This window comes from Marmota flaviventris, chromosome 11 (assembly GCF_047511675.1).
Source record: "Marmota flaviventris isolate mMarFla1 chromosome 11, mMarFla1.hap1, whole genome shotgun sequence".
Taxonomy (NCBI): Eukaryota; Metazoa; Chordata; class Mammalia; order Rodentia; family Sciuridae; genus Marmota; species Marmota flaviventris.
Genome location: NC_092508.1, coordinates 44,650,306 through 44,670,049, shown reverse-complemented (window position 1 = coordinate 44,670,049; position 19,744 = coordinate 44,650,306).

The following is a 19,744-nucleotide window of genomic DNA, read 5'->3' as shown; positions in this document are numbered from 1 at the left end:
TCTCTGATGTAATTAAAAATATTGACTAAATTGATTATTTCCACATTTTAAAAAGGCTAAAGGTACAATGAGAAAGGCTTCTCCCAATAATTTTCCAGAAATATTTCATCCTAGTGTTATCTGCATCGAGCCACGTAGGTAACAAAAGACAACATATATTTGGAGCACTACATGAGTGGCAGATATGAAATGAAGTATTTATCAGATATTATCTCATTTCATCTTCACAACTCCCCTATGAAGTAATACTATTATTATCTCCACTCACTCAAGGTCACTCAGCTAGAGAGAGGTAGTACTAGGATTCAAATCTAGAATTGTCTGAATGCAAACCCTTGCTCTTTCTGCTTGTTTTTCTGCCTTTCACAATCTAATAAGCTTGGGACAATACAGGTGACCAGTAAGCATAATTAAATCTTTTTCTCCCTATTGGCTAAAAATGACAGAGACTTGGACACCAATAGGGTCTTGGAAGTAACTTATCCTTGATAATGGAGGCTAACAAAAATCCAGCTGGTAGGATGGGACACCACATAATACTAGAAGCTGTTGGAAAATTTCATTGAATATCCAGTCTCCTTTTATAACTCTATATACGATAGATAAAACAACATTAAATAATTGGTAAAAGGCTGAGTTTTATATTTTTGGATATGATTAATTCAAAATTAAAGATTTGGGGGATTTTCCATTTTTATTTTTAAAGTATTCACCATTGAATTTTGTAATAAGTATTAAAAGATGTGGGAGTTGAGGTTTGATAAAAATGTTTTGCTATCTCAAAAATAGCGAAGAAGAATTTCTTGGCACTGTAGAAGGAATTAGATAGAATTTTTTAAAGGGACATGACCACATTAAGGAGGTTTTCTAAAAAAACTATTTATAAAGCAGTGTTATATACAGATTATGATTAGGTAGAGGAGTTGGGGGTTATTGTATCAGAAGCAATATAGTTTTAAGAATAATTTTTCATTTTTAGAAAATGTACTGAGATGAGTAATAATTAGCATTTTTATATGTGTTTTTAAACATTAGTTGTAGATGTATAGAATGCCTTTATTTTATTTGCTTATTTGTATGTGGTGCTGAGGATTGAACCCAGTGCCTCACACATGCTAGGCAAGAACTCTGCCACTGAGCTATAGCCCTAGCCCTGCACAGGTCTTTTAAGTTTTCAATGTGCTTTCATGTTTTCTCTCTGAATCCTCTAACAAATATACAATGTCTTTGATTATGGAAAGTGTACATAACCTCAGCCCCAGAGTTCCATTGCCTGAGCATGCACATACATATATGTCTTTGCTTGTGTGTGTGTGTGTTGCTCTGGAGGTGGAGAAGGTTTTTGTGACAGAGAATAATGATAAGGAAAGGGCATTATGGTTTTGGAAACAGAAAAATAAACTTAAGGAACTAAAAACTAAAGTGAACAAAAGAGGAAGGTTTGGAATGAGAATGATCAGATGGTGCAGCCAAGGTTCAAATTAGAATCAAGACACATAGTTCTATCTTTGCTAATCAGCAGCTTTTTATATCTTTAGAAAATAGTTTACCTCTATCTAAGGTCTGTTTCCTCATATGTAAACAAAGGCATTAGTTGAACTCTTGAGATCAAATTCATTGAAATTTGTTGTGATTAAATAACAGTAATTATGATAATTTTAATTTTAAAATATTTTTCTACATAAGGAACATATATTACTTTTATAATGAGCATGTTACTTACATTTCCAGAAATAAAAAGATTAATTTGAACCCTCTGAGGTTTTCATTCCCTCAACATCCAGAGGTTTTTTTGTATCAATTTATGCCATTTCAACCTTTGAAAAGGCCTCATGGCAAATTTTCTTCAAGGACAGTGATCCATCAAATACTAAATTAAACTTTATAAAATTGTGAGATGGAATAATAGTTTTGAAAGAAATCTCAGTATATCTTCTTATCACAAAAAAGTATTATTTCATTAAAGAGGAAAATGGGCAATGGTTTTGTATCTTTCACTGTGTACTTGAATTCCATTATTATACCTCTAGGAGATTGTGAGGTATTAATTAAGAAATGTATGAACTTTGTTTATTTTCAGAGTACTTCATTTATCTACTGGATTCACATATTCATTACTTGAAAAAAATAATATCACCAAGTAAGATATCTTGGTTTGATAATTATTTGGGTGCTTCTGCATCTTGCTTTTGAATTGTTTAGTCTGTTATCCTAAATGTAACAATAAATATTTGAAGTTTTGCCTCCTGGAAAACATCACATTTATGTGTGAAAATTATACGTATAGAGTTGCCCAAAATAAACAATATTTTCTGCTAGAATTAATTGGAAAAATATTTTTGAGTCTGCTAATCTCAAAAAATGCATACATGAACTTTCAGGTTTTATTTGATTTTGGAAGTTCAGCCTAGGTTAGCTTCAACTACTTCTTCAAGGATTATTTTTTTAGGTTTACCTGATCTCCCATCAACTCTGACTTTGAGTTTCCCATTTTCCATCTACACCCTTATCTTCTGATAGACAATAATGGCCTGTTACTGGGCTGTGGCATGCTTAGCATCTCATTCCTGTGGTCATGAGGTGTGCTTTTTGTATAATCTATTTTGTATTCTCTTCAGCATTAAGATAGATTCATCCTTTAAAAAAACATAATGCAATCCTTGTAAGTCACATTAGAAAACATTAATGTTTTGACTAATTTAAATTGCAATGAAAAACATCTAGACTATAATTTTCAGTGTAAGAGGATGTAGGGGATCATTAAATGAGTTTAGTTGTTTCTTCGTAGTACCAATTACTTTAGACATGTCTAATTTGTTTTTTCTTCTTATATGGGCAATCCCTTGCCTATAAAGTAATGTGGGCTGATGTAGAATAATGATTAATTGTGTGTCAGCCCTTCACAAGGAGGATCATCTAAGCTAAAATTGAACAATAAGGGTAAAATGGATTAGGAAAGGATCACGTTTGTGTCACAGGAATCCTTTTGTACTACTTTTTAAAAAATTGTTTCATTTTACAAGCAGTTGACCAGCTTAAACAAGACTGTAATCATAGCAAATTAAATGTATTCATCTACCTATTATAAGCTTATACTGAACTAGTAATTGGATATTTAGGAAATAATTTCTCACTAAAACCTCACAAACTGCACTAAATTGGTTTCTATCTTTGATGTTGCTATCTGGCTCCAGGGAAAATCTAGCAATTTTCTCTTTTTAAACTGTTCATAATTTTTTCAAGTATGAGTATATGGCAGTTCTTCTGATTTCTCTTGTTCATGTATTTCAATCAATATCTTTTGCCTCAAAAATGTTTTGCAAACCATAGCAATATATAAAAATACTGTGGTGTAAATATTCCCCAAATGCCTTAACCCTAACTTTTGGTCAAGTTAACTAGCTAGTATCTTCATACAGAGGATCAAAATAACTAATACTTTCGGTTCTCTGCCAAACATAGTTTGGTAACCCAACTAAATGTAAAATTTTAGTCATAGATAAAAACTGCCAATTCAACACACAAAGAAGTGGGTAATCATTCCATAAACTGTTTGTGTTTATAAAGACCACTAGTCAAAACATCTCTCCAGAATCAAAGCCTCTGAGACAGGAATCCCTTGTGTTTCTCCTTTGCTAGCAAAGCAATAAACCTTCGTTTCCCTTTTTCTCAAAAAAACCATCTCTCCAGTAAATTTCCTATATAAGTAATGTCCAGGTTAACTCTGAATGTCAATATTGTTCAAACTGTATAACCCTGTAACCCTCTCAAGGGTAAAAAACACTTTCCCACTGGAATCTAGTAGTTTTGAAATTGAAGAGGCAGGGAGAAGATTTGTTATTAGTAGCAATAAATGTTGCATGGTTTTAAGACACATTGTTTTAGGTGATGAGAATCAAATATCAAAAACACTAAAATTGCCTGTGTTATAATTATGAGTGGGTTTGTACATTTTTGAGAGTTTTGCCAAGCACAAGTCATCATCATCAGATAATTTATTTAACCACTCTAGTAAATATTAAACATTTATTCAATATAAAAGTGAAGTTTACAGGAAGTAAGATTTTTCTGGTAACATTGGAACAATTCCACAGAATGCAGGATGGGTGTCAACCTCACAGTTTCCTATTTAATAGATTATATAAAATCTGAAGATTTGAAATTTGGGGTTTTTTTTCCTTTTATCTATTCTTCTTTTTTTTTTTTAGAATTTGTTTTCTACACTTTAGTCAGCTGATCATCAAATCCTTTGAATTTATGTAAAATAAAGTTATTTCTGAATCTGTGCTCTTGAAATGAAGCCCATCTCCAGAAGTTTTCAATTTGGCTAGCAGTGGGTTGTTTAATTGGCTAGTGGGTTCATTTGTCCACTTTTCATTATTGATTTTTTCTTTATGATTTTTCAAGTGAGACACAGATCTAAGGGACAGGTCCTATTGCGTATTGAGTGTTTAAAAATGGCATCTAAGGATCATAACTGTTATGAGTTGAATAATGTTCCCTCAAAATCAAGTATTAAACACCTAGCATCTCAGAATGTGAATTTACTTGGAAAAAGGATCAGTACAGATGTAATGAGTTAAGCATAGGTCATTCTGAAATATGTGGGCCCTAATTCAGTATGACTTTTATCCTTATATAAGGGAAAAATTAGGTACAGACACTCATAGAAACAACACCATGTGAAGGTGAAGGCAGAAATCCACAAGCCAAGGAATGCAAAGATGGCCAGAAAACCATCAGGCTCTAGGAGAGATGCATGAGACAGATTCTCCTTTATGTCCATGGGAAGAAGTCAACCCCACCAACACTTTGATCTTTGACTTCTAGCCTTCAGAACTACAATAGTTTTCTGTTGTTCTAAGCCAACAAGTGAAGGTACTTTGTTAGATCAGCCTTATCAAACTGATAGAGCAATTAATGTTAATTCATCAGAAAAAAAATAAGTTTTGACTTTTCCCAAGCACTTTTAGGATCAAACATAAGAGAAAGTTATTGTGATTACTGAACTTTTTCTGTGAATTTTTATGAGTCAGTTCCTGTCCATTTGGTCATCTAGGAAAGAAGCTCCCTGTTGGGATGCTTAATGTATCTAATGTGTATTGAAGTCCCCTTATGAAAGTGCCAAATAACTATTATTAACTGAAAACTTGTTCTTTATATACTTCCCAAGCTTTCATTCTCATCCTTGAGACCACTTCCAATCATGTGAAGTCACCCTCTTATATAACCCGTGTTTGTTTGAAATTCACAGTGGCTCCTAGTGAGTCATGCCTGGGCATAACCCCCCAGTGGTCGTCTCACTTTTGGACCTCCAGGATCTTTTTGACTTCCAAGATAAGGTTAGAAAAGGACCGCAGAAACTTTTTGTTTCCGTGAGTTATAGAGACTGATATGTATCTTAAAGATGAAAACCGGTAGGATTCTTCGATGGTCTTTTCATTTGTAATCTGAAAATCTGCAATAACTCAGCTTTTAAAGACCTCATCAAAGCTATACTCAAAGTATTCAATTCCCCTTTCTTCCAACTCACAATGATTAGGATCCAAGGGATGGTAGCGCTTCACTCATATCGAGATGCTATAACAAAACACTCTGCTCCCTAAGATGCTCCAGAGCCTGGCATGAACACTATGGGTTTGATGTGTCTAAAGTGGGTAGCTTTTCACTCACATGGTGATGCTACCTCAAAACTCTATTCCCCTAAGATGCTCCAGAGCCTGGAATGAACACCATGTGGTTAAAATGGAAGGAGCATCATCATCTTTTCCCCACAAAAGGTTCTCAACAGATTTCGCTCTGAGAACCCAGGATCGTCAAATGCAGTGGGTGATATGTTCAAAGTGATAAAGGATAAAATATGGAAGCCAAGGACTCTCGAACCTGCAAATGTGTCCTTCCCATATGGGTAAGAAATGGAGGCCTTCCCAGGTACCTGGGTCCCTTCCTGCTGCTGTAACAAAGTACCTTAGACTGGGTATTTTATTAACAATAGAACTCAGCTTCCGACAGTTCTGGAGACTGGTAAGCCCAATGTCAAAGCACCTTGTTGCTGTATCTCACATGATGGGAGGGGCAGAAGGATTGAACTCCATCTCTCAAGCCCTGCTTTTGGTTTTATTTATTTATTTATTTATTTTTATTTTTTATATACTAGCCATGGAAGCCAGGGCCTCAGGCATGTCAGGCCAGTACTCTAACACTCAGGTACTTTCAAAGACTTTTTTTTTTTTTTAAAGACAGATTCTCACTCAGTTGGTCAGGTTGGGCTTACATGTGTGGACCTCCTGCCTCATTGTCCTGAGTAGAGAGGATTAGAACCTGTTAGGGTTGAATGTGAGGTGTCTCTCCCCCCACACACAGGCTCCTCAGCTAGTGCAGGGATATTCAGGGGTGAAACGATGGGATTGGGACAGCTGTTACCTTCAGTCCACCCTATGTTGAATGGACTGACTTGCTTGTTACTCTAGGTAGGTGGGACGTGGCTGGTTACTCTAGGCATTGGGTCACTGGGGTCATGTCCTGAAAGGGTTCTTCATTCCTATAACCATTGCCCCACCCTCCTTTTCTCTCTGCCCCTGTCTCTGTGCCTTTTTGCTGCCCTGAGGAGAGCAGCTTTCCTCTGCTGGTCCCTTCCCCCATGATGGGCTGCTTCACCTTGGACCCAGAGAAAAAGAGTCAGCAATCTATGGACTAAGACCACAGACATCTTAACCCCCATGTAAATATTTGTCCTCTTAAGTTTTTCTTGTTGGGTCCCTGGACCACAGCAATGATAAGGTTAATTAAAACACAGCCATAGGCCATTGTTCCCAGTTTGACAAACATATTTGTGTGTGTGTGTGTGTGTGTGTGTGTGTTTGCGTGTTGCTGGGAAGTAAACAACATCCTTTAGCATGCTGGAAGCGCTCTGAAAGAATACTTCCAATCTCTGTGTTTGGAGCCTTGTGGCCTGACTGCACTCTTGCAAAGTTGGTCACCAGTAGATATGCCTCTGTGAAGGGAGTCCTTCGGGTTGATCTGAAGGATTTTGGTAGATGAATGAATAAAGAAGCAGTGATACAAACACACACACACACACAAATGGAATATTACTCAGCAATAAATGAGAATAAAATTATGGCATTTGTAGATAAATGGATGGAGTTGGAGAATATCATGCTAAGCGAAGTAAGCCAACCCCAAAAAACAAAGGCAGAATGTTTTCTATGATAAATTGATGCTAATCCATAATGGGGGGGGGGGGCCTGGGATGAGTGGAGAAACTTTAGATTGAGCAAAGGAGAGGGAGGGCAGGGAAGGGGGCATGGGAATAGGAAAGATGGTGGAATGAGATGGATATCATTACCCTAGGTACACGTATGATTGCAAGAATTGTGTGACCCTACTTCGGGTACAACCAGAGAAATGAAAAATCTTGCTCCATTTGTATACAACGAATCGAAGAGCATTCCGCTGTCATGTATAGCTGATTAGAACAAATTTTTTTTAAAAAGACTTTGGATTAGGCATTCAGATCTCAATGAAGACAGAAAGATCTCTGGTAGAGCAAATCTCTGACAATTGTAAAAGCTAGTACCACTTTTGTTTTCCACAAGATGTAAGAGAATAACAGCAGAAAACCCCAACTTTGTTCTATGGTATCCAGCACAAAGTGAGTACACATGTAACATTGTGGCATCACTGACTTGGGGAGGGGGGGATGAAGAGGCACAGCAGCAGCATTCTCTACACTAATGAAGTTGCCCTGCCACAGATTCCCATCAGGGTGGTATTCCTATCTCGTAGGAAATAGAACCACCACGGGAACCACAAAAAAAAAAAAAAACCTATGTGACATACCCAAAGCAAGAGATAAGGGAATTCAGTCATTTTACTACAAACATCATCTAAACAGGGGAGAAGATATTCATAAAACAACATAATTCACACTGAATCAAACTTGCCCTGGCCTTCTTATAAAGATGCAAGCCACACTGAACCATGAGCTCACCTTAGTCCCTTATGACAATGCCATTTCTGATAAGAGACCTTATTCTTATGTGTGAAGGTTTGAACCTGTATGTGTCTTTGGGGAATATAACTTAATCTCTAACACTCCCTGGTTCTACCTGAGAGTTTTTTTCAATAGGTGTTAAATTTTTTCACGTAATTATTCTATGTGAATCCATACCATCATATGTCTTTCTTGGCTTTCAATCATGTGCCTTGTTTTCCCAGGTCTGAACCTCACATAAAACAATGGCATTTACAAACTGAAACATTCATGTGTAAGCATATGACATGAGGAAATTGAAAAAGTAAAAGTTGAGAAAACAATTTTGTTGGGAATCTGAAAAAGGACTAAATTATACATCTTCATTTCATAAAAATTAAAAATAGAAAATTTTACTATTGATGAAAATAAAAATAAACCAACTCTCTCTTCTTTTCCTTTTATATCAGGATAATTTTCCCCAAAAGTACAATTCTAAAAGATAGTTCATTAATACATTTTTATTTTGAAATCAGTTCCCCAAGTATGTATTTTGTTATTTTTAAAGTCAGTTCTTAGACAAATGTAAGTTATATCAATAAATAATACTGGTGTGACTTCTTCTATAGGTAAGAGCTCTATCAGCCATAGTGGTTACCAGGGAGGCTAAAATGCAGATTATAATCCATGTTGGTTATTCTTGATTCCTAGTGCACTTTAAAATAGAGACAAGGGAAGGTAAAGAATCACTTTCCCAGAGTTTTCAGAGTCAGCTAGAGGTTGCCAAGTGGCAGTTTTGGCCAGTGAGATCCAAGAAGTCTGCGGGAGGTGTTTAAGAAATCCTTTGCTTTGGGATATAAGCATCATAAGAAATAGATGTGGTTAGCACCTGCCTCTTCCCTCCTTCTGCACTGGATGCTGCAGTTCTGCCTGGAGCTGTGGCAGATATCTTGCCAACAAGAGAGTCACAATGATGCTGGTCTAGACAACACGAGCTCCAGATACAATGTCATCAGCTACCTCTTCTCAAATTATTTCAGGTTATTCTTTAAAGCCACCATCAGAGTTCTGTGACTTAAAACCAAAAGCACTTGTAATTGTTAAAAACAGTTAACAAAAGTGGTTTTTGTTTTGTTTTGCTTTGGTACTAGGGATGTGGCTCAGTGGCTGAGCGCCCCTGAGTTCAATCAGTGTCTCACTGATTTGTTTAGCACCTTGCTTTTGCTGAGGCTGGTTTTGAACTCAAAATCCTCCTGCTTCAGGCTCCTGGGGTATGTGCCACCATGCCCAGCATAAAAGTGTTTTATAATTAGATAATTAACCTTAGAAGTTCAAAGAAAGAAATTACATGGAGCAGGAAGAATTAAGAAAGATCTGAGAAAGAATGGGTATTTGGGATGGGTATAAAAGGCTGGGTTATAAGAGTAGGGTGAGAATCAGGGAAAGATTATTCTATAAAGAAATGTAAATGTACTGTTGTGCCAAATGTGGAGTCATTTTCTTTGCAGTTTTTCTAAGTCAAATCAGATTGGTCTTAGAAAAACTGCAAAGAAAATTATTTAATTGGTTATTTGGGGGGAAAACTCCCTGAAGTACAAATAATGAGACATTTTGCAATTTTCAACTCCACATGAAATTATATTTTATTTTATTTTTATTTTTCAATTTTTTTGTGAAATTATATTTTAAATGCTGTTTGAGTAACATATAAATTTAGCTTACCATTATTTACAGCTTTTTAACTATGAAAACAAAAACATCATAAATCCCATTTACCCATGATAAATTATTGTTTTTTAAAAATAGCTAATGACTCATTGTGCCCTTCACAAACCCAATTATTATATGTATATAGCCTAAAAATAAATATAATAATGACCTCCTTGCTTCTGCATAGATATGGCATCAAAATTACAGGATTGTAACAGGCTTAAGGTCGATGCAATAAGTCAGAACTCTGATCCTAACAAGCCCAGCATAAAGCTGTTGATGAAAACCAAACTCAATAACAACAAAAAAAAAATCATATCTCAGTATGGGAGAATGCATTGTGACTAATTGTTTATTAGGTTCAAAATGTCTTTGCTCAGCATGGACACATCCATTTAAAAATGCTCATGAAAAGTCAAATTTTCTTCTAAAAATGAGAGTTCTCCAAATTTAATCCAAATGTGAAGACAAGAAAAAGTGTTAAGACCATTAAATGATTTGTTAGAGAGAAGGACTGATTTATTCTCTCAAACAATCACAAAGTAGATAATTTTGGAATTTTCCTAATCTGCACATTGTCAGATTTCTGAAAGTATTCTTCATTCTGAGAATTTTAATAACTTTGGATACTTTATACTGATGTATCAACATCAAAAACTCTGTCTCAGTTTTCCCAAGCAAAGTAAACAATCTTAAGTTATTTTAGTATGGAGTAAAATAGTAAGTAAATTAAGTTATATTAGAAAAAATAAGCTGATGCATTATGGAACCTAATGTAACTGCATTTTTGACATTTAATATTTTAGTAATTTAATATGGATTTTAATACTATGTATTTTAATATTAATATTCACAATATAGGTGACAGTGTAAACCTGTTAACAAATTCCACATGCTCAGTAGAACTACACAATATGTAAAATTATTTTTAATAAATAAAAATTGTTTCTAGAAGGGTACTTGCTGGAAAGGGTCCCAGTTTTACTGTGCTAGCTAAATTAAATAAAAAACAAATTAAACAGAAAAAAATAGCTATTCATTTGATTTTATTTAATTAGTAGTTACTTTAAATATTTAATGTATAGAACTAATGTACATATCTGTGTCCACGTGTGTGTGTGTGTGTGTGTATGTGTGTTGTCCCTTCATAGTTTCAGAAAGCTGATCTTTTTATGGCTAAATCACATTAGTATTAGGATATGTAAGTATTCATGATTCTTCAGTATCCTAGGATCAAACACTAACTTACTTTACTCTTCAAATATCTTTAAGCTTCTGAAGATTATTTTGTTGTATCTGTTGTATATTGGATCTTATTCAGCATAAAATGCACAACCTGAGAGTAAGGGACTGTCCTGTATGTACACATCATTCTCAATTTCCTCTGCTCACAAACTATCACTATACACACCTATTTTTAACAAAACCAAAGAGAATCAGCTTTTTTCTTTCAAAATTTCTTTGCAAATAAAAGCAAAGGACTCATGTTCTAAAGTGAAACTAGCAAACCTCTCATCAAGGTTCTCAGATGCAAACACAGTCTTCTGCCCCCATGATTGAAGTGGGTCCTCTGTCCAACCCAGGCTGACAAGTTTAAGGGAAGTCAGGCAGATCCAGTTAAAGTGGGCCCAAAATGTGTGTGCATACCTATGCATGCATCTCTCCCTCCCTGCCACCCACTTTCTCTCAATATTCTGAATGGCCATCTGGCTTTAGTAATTTGAATCTGTGAGTCAAAATGATTTCGTGTAAATGAAGGGGAAACTACTACTAAAGCAATAAATTTGGGGCTGGAGCTGTGGCTCAGTGGTAGAGTGCTTGCCTAGTGAGTGTGAGGCACTGAGTTTGATCCTCAGAACCACATAAAAATAAATAAATTAATTAAAAGTATTGTGTCCATCTACAACTAAAAAATAAAAATAAAAAAAGAATAAATTCAACTTTCATATTAAAAAATTTAACTAAGTCTTTCCAAGTTTTTCTTAGCCAATTGCAGTCATTACTTTCCTGATTAATTTATCTATTTTTTTTCAAAAATTGTTTTTAGCTGTAGATGGACACAATATCTTTATTTTTATGTGGTGCTGAGGATTGAACCCAGTGCCTCACACATGCGAGGCAAGTGCTCTACCACTGAACTACAACCCCAGCCCATGATTAATTTATCTTAACTCAATCACAGGGTGGTCTTCCATATACTATCATTTTTTAAAATCTCCATACAAGTAATTTTCCATTATTGAGAAAAAAATTTATAAATATATATTTTAAAACTAATTCTCAAGATCAAGTTGAATCATAATTAAGTTCTTTCAATTCTTGATAAGTTCACAAGGGCTCACTTTGTATCACCTAAAGTTTGTTTTACAATGCCTCAGCCTTTTTGACAGTTAACTGGCAGGCTCAGGATTTCTTTGGCAATTTGGTTTTTGCTTTGGTTAGGTCATTTATATTTGTTTGTAAGAAATTTGATCAAGACAACAAAATTGAAATAATATATTACTAAATTAATCATTCATTCTATTGAACTAACTGACCGATTCAATTATGAGTATAATCAAATACAGTGTGAAGTTCCAGGTTGAGAATTAATGCCCAGAAATAAGGAAGTTCAGGAAGCATAAATACATTTATACATTGCCAATATAAAGAAAAATATGTATATCATTGGTAATCTACCCTCATCAGCCAAGAAAGAAGTATCTATGACCTGATTAAGTAATTTGTAAAGACAGTGTGCTTTTGAATGCTTTGAATACATACAGACTAATATTTATGCTACTAAACAACGTGTAACAAGGTGTGGCTCTAAAGTGCCACCTCATAATTGTTATTTAGGTTTTAAGCTTGTTCAGACATCTACTATCTCTTAAAAATATCAGAGAAGTCAGGCTGAGATCACAGCAGGCTGCTGCCTATCCAGGCAGAATGTCCAATGGACTGGGCTACTCCTGAGCTCCCCTTTCCTTTGCTTGGCCTTCCCCCAGGTTTATCGCCCTCCAAGTACACCCCTGTACACTTCCTCCACTACCAAGCCGGTCTCCCCAGTCCCTCAGCAAAATCTGCTCCAGGAAATGGTAGAATAGACTCACTTTAATGTATAAATAGCAGACAAAGCTTCATGTGTTATCCTTTATGAGTTATTTAAATTCTAGTTAAGCAACAAATAAAAATAAAATATTTAATTTTCTAACTTGAGGAACCTGGCCAGTGAAGCTAATAGTTTTGCAGGTTAGCAGGGGAAAAGAGCACTCTTATAGCAAAAGGGACAGGGGAAACTTAGTAACTTTAAACTATTTTCAGAATAACTGTGCGTATTCATATGAACTTAGTTTAAGTAAAACATTTCCACATAAAATGTGATTGCTGGTATTTGCTTGTATCAAGTAGCTGAATAGGAGTCCAATTTACGGCTTGATAACTTAAACCATAATTGTAAGATTCATTTTTTCCTGAATCACCTGCAAATTACTATAATCTATAGAAAAAATTTTGATATACCCCTGCAGCTGGGTATTGATCTGTCCCTGTTGTCTGTTCTGCCCTGGCAGTCCCATTATGGCTTGGCTCATGTGTAAAAGAGAATTCAATTTTCTCACTTCAGTATTAAAAGAAGGACAAGGCTAAGCAAGAAACTTAATGTGACAAAAATGGCAGAAAATTTAGAGAATTAGGAGTATAATTGCCATGAAATTAAATATTCAAGTTTCCAAATTTGATAAAGCTATTTGTTAACTCTTTCCAGTATTTCACGAACTACACAAAGAAAAAAATTCTAAAGCAGCACCAGCCAATATCCTAGTCCTTGTTTCTCTTCTCTAAAAATAAACATAGCACTGTGAGAGGTATCCAGCAGGTTTTATAGCAGCTGGGTAACTAATGAGAGATGTGTGTACGCTAGGGCTGCTCAAGCTCTGTGTTTTTAATCATGAGCACTGAGAGTTATTGGTATTTTAGGATGCGTGTTGTGGTAGGGTTTTCTTTCTTTTCCAATTCAGAAATATTTTCCACTTTCTTGCTTTTTATAACCCCAACCCAGTGGCCCTTCAGTGACCCTTAATGTGATTTCTTTCCCAAGAGAGGTCACATAAACAGGGGCAAAGGAGGACAGTCATGGGAATGAATCATGAACTCCAATGGCACAATCTTGAAATATGCTGAGATGATGAAATAAAATTATTGGGTTTTTGCTTATTATTTTAGAATGGCTTTTCATTTTTTAAAGTTTTTTTTTTTCCAATAAGCATTTGCCCTTATTTTGTAAGGCTTAAAATGCATACAGACCGCCCTCATCAGGACTTATGGTATTTGAAGATCATATTGCAACTGCATGCTACTTCAGTCTGATTACTCATCTATAAAGTAAGAAAATAAAACAAAGGTTTGTGAGTGCTTGTTTACTTTTTAGAAGTTGAAACTTTAAAAAAAAAAAAAACTGATGTATGAAACCCAACAGGGTAAACAGATAAAAGAGTAACTCTGTGCTCTGTGTGTGTGTGTGTGTTTGTGTGTGTGTGTGTGTGTGTGTCTGCCTGTCTGTAGGGATATCAGATAAAAGAGAGCAGCTTTGATCCAATGGGTCCCCGCTCCTCTTCTTGAAGGCCCCTGAATGATCACAGAGTTTGAGGATAATTGTGCTCTCTCAAGTATTCTTCCACCCAAGATCAGATATTTGATGCACATTTTCCTTCTCTCTGGTGATACGACTAGTATGTTGCAACAACTGCTTTCTTCCTCAGATTATATAGAGATACTCGAGGACTCATGGGGGTAGGAACAACTAAAGAAAGGAGCTCAGTCATTGGAGTTCTATAACTTTCCCGTCCCCATCCTCCACCAGTTTGACCAGAGCGTCTGTGCTTTTACCAACTTTGTGTATCTCAGGGCCATGCAAAAATTATTTTGAGAAAGATGCCACAGCTAAAGAAATTTAAAATAGGCTGTTCTGGAGCAGTGATTCCTATGTATTTTTTCACTTCGAAGCACAAGAAAAAAATGGTACTAGCATGTAGCTCACGGGCATGCCCAGAAATGTATGTGGCATCTCCACCCTTTTTCCTCCTGCTCAAGAACATATAAAGGCTTTTAAGAGGGTGATTTACAGCAATATTACTATAGAGCTTGTTTTGAATATACGTATTTGTTCCTCCTCTCTCTCTAACATTATTGGCATTCCCATCACTATAAGCAAGAAATAAATAGGCTATCAGTAAGCTTTTTGATCCACAGGTTCCACATCTGTGCATTTAACCAAAGTAAATCTAAAACATTTAGGAAAAAAACACATCTGGACTAAACACATACTGACTTTACTTCTTGTCATTATTTCCTTTAAAAATGCAGTATAACAACTATTTACATAGCATTAATATTGTATTAGGTGTTATAAATAATCTAGAGATGACAAAGTATGCAGGAGGATGTGCACAGGTTATATGAAAATACTATGCCATTTTGAATTAGGAACTTGAGTATCCATGCATTTTGGTATCCAAGAGAGGTTCTGGAACCAACCCCTACAGATACTGAGAAACAACTGTATTAATATTAACTTAAATAGATACTGCTTTTTTACAGCATAGTTCTATCCTGATGCAACAACTTTAACAACCATAAAATAACTAAGTTTAAAAGTACTAAAGTACACTTCTAAGTAACAAAGAGGAATATTTACTTCTGAACTACCTCATGATTTGTAATTCAGGCTTGAGGGGTCTGATCTTAAGTGGCTTTTCTTTCAATTCCTTCTAAATGATAGGTTTAAAGAATGGGAATCACTGGTGCTTAGAGAAAAGTGAGGGATTTAATGACATGATTTGGTGTGTGCTTTTTTTTAAACATATATTTAAAGTGTGTAAGTATGTGTGTATATGTAAATGTGTATTCAAAATATTAACTGCTATTTTAATTATTACCTACAGAGAGTAATGACTGAGATTTTTTTCAAATGAAATTATTTGCATAACCCCAGTCTCCCTAATCAACAATCAACACATAAATGATCATTACTGAAGGAGGCAATGCAGGCTTGCATTCTTCTCCCCATTCTCCTCACATGCTTTGTACACTGCATGGTGCTGAGGTGGGGGGCGTGCCCTGCTACTCCACACTTAGACAGTGTGTGTGTTGTCTTTGAGAAGCTAAACAGCTTGGAGTTAGAGGGAAATGTGTGTGTTTTTGTACTTCCTGAGCTACCTGAAGTGTATACTATTATTATATACCTAGTGGCCTCCTAAATTCTCTTTCAGAATGTAAACATGAAAAAGGTCATTACATCTATAGGGTGACTTAAGGTTATAATACAAGCTTTTTATTTCAGATTCTTTCTCCATAATCTCAAACCTGGGAAATTATTATTGTCTACATGTCCCCCAAAAAGAAAAGACATAGAGGTCTGGCTTGTTTTTCTGATTTTTTTTTCTGTTTTTCCATAATCTCAATGAAACTAATTTAAAATTAGCTCATTACAAAGGTATTAGATAGGAAATGTTATTTTTACATCGGATATAGTTCTTTGCTACTGAAATTCATATATTTAAATAACAGTATATACACTTTCCTTACTCTCCCCTCTAAAATAATTTTTTTCATATTCTTATTTGCAGAAAGAAATAACACAGAGAAATTTTGGTAAAATTAATTTTGCTGCTACATGCCAAACTTTCCATGTAAAACTAGAGACCAAATTACACTCAGAGCATGAAAATTTTAGTAATTTATTATTAAATTTATGTAACTACATAATGACACTTTATTTTTTTTTTATTTGTTCTTTTTGGTTATACATGACAGTAGAATGTATTTTGACATACATACGTGGAGTATAACTTCGCCTCTTGTGGTTGTACATGAAGTGGAGTTACACAGGTCATGTATTCATATATGAACATAGGAAAGTTATAATTGATTAATTATACCGTCTTTCCCATTCCCATCCTCCCTTCCTTCCTCTCATTTACCCCTGTCTAATTCCATGAACATCCATTCCCACTCCACTCACCCTTCCCCCCCCCCACCTATCATGAGTCAGCATCTGCATATCAGATTTGGCCTTTGGTTTTTGGGATTGGCTTATTTCGCTTATCACTATAAGCCTCCAGTTCCATCCATTTACTGGCAAATGCCATAATTTAATTATTCTTTATGACTGAGTAATATCCCATTGTGTATATGTACCACATTTTCTTTTTTTATTATTTTTATTGTTTTTAGTTGTAGATGGACAGCATGCTTTATTTTATTTGTTTATTTTTATGTGGTGCTAAGGACTGAACCCAGGGCCTCACTTGTGCTAGGCAAGCGCTCTGCCACTGAGCTACAGCCCCAGCCCACCACATTTTCTTTATCCATTTACATATTGAAGGGTACTTAGGTTGGTTCCATAGCTGAGCTATTGTGAATTCAGCTGCTATAAACATTAATGTGGCTGCATCACTATAGTATGCTGATTTTAAATTCTTTGGGTATATGCTAAGGAGTGGGATAATGGGGTCAAATGGTGGTTTCATTCCAAGTTTTCTGAGGAATCTCCATACTGCTTTCCAGAGTGGTTGCACCAATTTGCAGTCCCATCAGCAATGTATGAGTGTACCTTTTCCCCCACATCCTGGCCAGCATTTATTGTTACTTGTATTCTTGGTAATTGCCATTCTGACTACAGTGAGATGAAATCTCAGTGTAGTTTTTTTTTTTTAACATTATTATTTGTCTTTATGGGATGCTGAGGATCAAACCCAGTTCCTCACATGTGCGAGGTAAGCACTCTGCCACTGAGCCACAAACCCAGCTCAAAAGTGATTCTTTTCCTTTTTTTTCTTCTTTTATTCTTTTTTTTTTTTTTTGGTACTGGGGATCCAACCCAGGGCCTTGTGCATGCAAGGCAAGCACTCTACCAACTGAGCTATATTCCCCAGCCCCCAGTGTAGTTTTAATTTGCATTTCTCCAATTGCTAGTGATGTTGAACATTTTTTCATGTATTTGTTGACCTTTTGTGTTTCTTCTGTGAAGTGTCTGTTCAGTTATAAGGACACTTTAAATGTGTGTGGTTTTTAATACTAAAGAGATGCTCTTAGAATAGAATCTGAATTCGAAGGAACTGAAGAGGTCATTTTCTATTTCTGCATTTATATACTTGCCTCTCATACAACTGCCAACTCCACTTCTTCCAATCAAGCCCCAAGTTGATAAAATTTTGCTGTAGAAATAGTGACTAAAATCTGTCCATTAAAGACATTAACAGAATTAGTACCCAGATTTTTGTAACTGGCATTTAATTATGGAATGTTCAGTTCATAGTTGCGAGGAAAAAAAAAAAAACATTAAAACAGTCTTTATATGGGTCTAACTCTATGCTTTGAGCATTTAGAGAGGAATAGGGGATTGAGGCCTCAGGATTTGGGGAAATGAAGGCAGGGGAAAATGTATCAAATCTAAAGGACAGCTGGACCCTGTAGCAGGCTGGCAGCTAAGACCCATTTGAGGAGAGAGCTAACTGAAAACCTGATAGACAACAGGGGATTTGCATAATTTTTATTTGGATGTTAATGGGAAAGGCAACCCCAGAAGGCTAGAAAATCAGGAAGCACTAAAGTTACACTGTACTAACTAAAACTTAATTCTACTTGAAAATCTGAGATTTCTCAATGAAATCGAAGTTGTATCATGACTAAGCAGTTTTATAGAAGTTGACATATGACAATAACTTGTTGAAACCATTGCACCTTTTTACTTGAGGAAGGAACACTAACTACTGTGTCTGTACCTGGAGTCTTGTTATCTGTTTTCTGCTTCTATATACCCCCAGGGAATGAGGAACAAGAGTACAGAGAGAAAAGAGAACAAATTCAATTTATTTGAACACCCTACTAAGCTCCAAGTGCTTTATAAACATTGTACATACTTAATCCATAGGCATAACAAACCCCATTTAATGGAACAAGAAATTAGGGGTCAAGTTTAACTCGCTTGCCCAAGATCATACAGTTTTTTCATGTTTGAGTAAGAATAGAGACCAAGAATAGGTCAAGGCCAAGAATAGGTCAAGACCCTCATTTAAAGCACACTGATGTGGGATCTACATTATCAAAGTACCTTTCAGTTATGGACAACTGTAAAAGAAAATTTCATTTGTGAATGGGTAAATAACTTTAAATATCATCATTGATCAGAAAATACATACACATGTATATATACACACACAACAAAACTCAAACTGCCCCTAGGGGTCAACAGACTATTGAGAAACATCACATTTCAGCTATCAACAAGAGAACTGAATTGTGCTGTTTAATACTGAATAAAATGTTTGAGTATTGGAACTCATTTTTAAGCTCAGAATCTGTAAGCAGATATGAAAATTCATATTGTTGATTTCTAATTAGCACACAAACTTCTACAGTATATAGTCGAGTTGTTTCTAAGGTTTCTCAAAAATGGGTCAGTGTCAGAAGACCAAAATTCACAACATTTCACTCTGTGTAAAGCCATTATTTTTGGACCTGATTTCTACCAGGGTGCTTCCTGCTTCCATAAGCATGTTCAACTAGTTTGAACCATCTTAGACTACCGCTAGCAGGTTGATCTGGCCCTTCTATTCCTCTTTCTCACAGTTCTACCTTTAAGCAAGCTATGACAAATAGCTTCCATAAATCTTACCCTTCAAGAGCAATTTCATATAAAATTCCAGGGTTCAACTCACATGATACAAACTAAAGTCTGAGAACAAATGAATCCCTTCAAATAGGAATTTCCTTTATTCCAGACACTGTGCCAACCACTTTACCAAAGATGAGAATTGACAAACTTCCAGGACTCCAAGGATCCTTTTTTGCACTACTAGAAATAGAATGAATATAAATGATTAACATTCACGTGATCATTGAAGAAATGGACACAGAGGGAAGCCTAAATTGTATGATTCCAATAGCAAAGAGATGGTCACAAAACTAGAAATAGGAGCTATGGTTCACAGCCCCAAGAGTATGTTTTCAATTGTTTTCTCTGTATTACTGAAGGACTGTCTTTCTGACTTAAAAGACCTTTGCCATCTAAAATGTCTA